Genomic DNA, 1,656 nt, shown 5'->3' on the forward strand with positions numbered 1-1,656 from the left:
CTATGTCTTTTCCGAACATTGCCATTTTTAAGTGTCAAATGGCAGTGGCCATGAGTTGGAAGTCCTGTGTGCCAATTACTGCAGCAACATCCAGACCAGGTCTCTGCTACCCAGCACATCCCCAACTCTAGTCTCTCCCATGCCCATGGCCCTCCAGACACTTGATGGTGAAGATGCTGCTTCTTGGGCAATGGATCTCTGATGATAACCACTACTTAGGAAGACCCGGAGTGAGACGTATATGTTCCAAACATTGAGGGGCATGGTTAAGTCCTGGTAAAAGACAGGCAGCATGCTGAGGGAGAGCTGAAACCCTCAGGGCCAATAAACAGGAGCTGCTGTAATTGAGGTCACGCACCTGACAGAAAAAATATGTCACTAGGGCTCACCATCTAAGAGGAGGCTCAATCTAAAGGTATTGCTGCAGAGTTTGAAGTTTGAAAGTTACCATCTGGGAATGAAGGGACACCAGCGACTGTTTACACAGCAACTCAGTCCAGGTTCAGAGAGCAGTTAGGCGAAAGTGAGGACTGCAGATGCTGGAGATCATAGTCGAGAGTATGGTGCTGCAAAAGCACAGCAGGTCAGGCAGCATCCGAGGAGCAGGAGAAGCGAATGTTTTGCACAAAAGCCCTTCAGCCAGAGTGAGGCTGGGAGCCTAGGGGCTGAAGAGATAAGTGGGAGAGGGGTGGGGCTAGGGGGAAGTTAGCTGAGAGTGTGATAGGTAAACAAAGGTGGGGGTAATGGTGATCGGTCAGAGGGGAGGGTGGAGCAGATAGGTGGGAAGAGGGTGGTGCTGAGTTGGAGGGTTGGAACTGGGTTAAGATGAGGGGAGGGGAAATGAGGAAACTGGTGAAATCCACATTGCTGCCATGGAGTTGGAGAGTCCTGAGGTGGAAGATGAGGCGTTCCTCCTCATTTACTGTATGCGTTGCTCTCGATGTGGTCTCCTCTTCATTGAGGAGACAGGATGCCTACTCACAAAGCACGTCAGAGATCAGCTCCAGAATACTCCATAAACCAACCCCACCACCACTACAACTCCCCTGCCCACTCTGCCAAGGACATGCAGGTCCTGGGCCTCCTCCATTGCCACTCCCTAACCATCTGATGCCTGGAGGAAGAACACCTTATGTTCTACCTCAGAATCCTCCAACCCCATGGCACCAATGTGGATTTCACCAGTTTCCTCATTTCCCCTCCCCCCACCTTAACCCAGTTCCAACATTCCAACTCAGCACCGCCCTCATGACCTGTCCTACCTGTCCATCTTCCTTCCCACCTATCTGCTCCACCCTCCTCTCCGATCTATCACCATTACCCCACCTTCGTCTACCTATCACACTCTCAGCTACCTTCCCCCCAGCTCCACCCCTCTCCTATTTATCTCTCCACCCACTAGGCTCCCAACCTCATTCCTGATGAAGGGCTTTTGCCTGAACCGTTGATTCTCCTGCTCCTTCAGACATCCTGAAAAGTGACCCAAATCAACAGCAATTAGGGCTGGGCGATAATTGTGGCTGAGCTCAAGGTGCCAACAACTCAGGAACCACATTATTTTAATAACATGCATCAGATCAGGCAAGGAGCTGCTACCATGAGCTTCTCAACATGTGAATACAGTGCCATATACCAGTTTCAATCAGCAGTAACTTT

The sequence above is a fragment of the Chiloscyllium plagiosum genome, unplaced genomic scaffold (assembly GCF_037043375.1).
Source record: "Chiloscyllium plagiosum isolate Xiang-an unplaced genomic scaffold, Cpla_swu_hap1 HiC_scaffold_33, whole genome shotgun sequence".
Taxonomy (NCBI): domain Eukaryota; kingdom Metazoa; phylum Chordata; class Chondrichthyes; order Orectolobiformes; family Hemiscylliidae; genus Chiloscyllium; species Chiloscyllium plagiosum.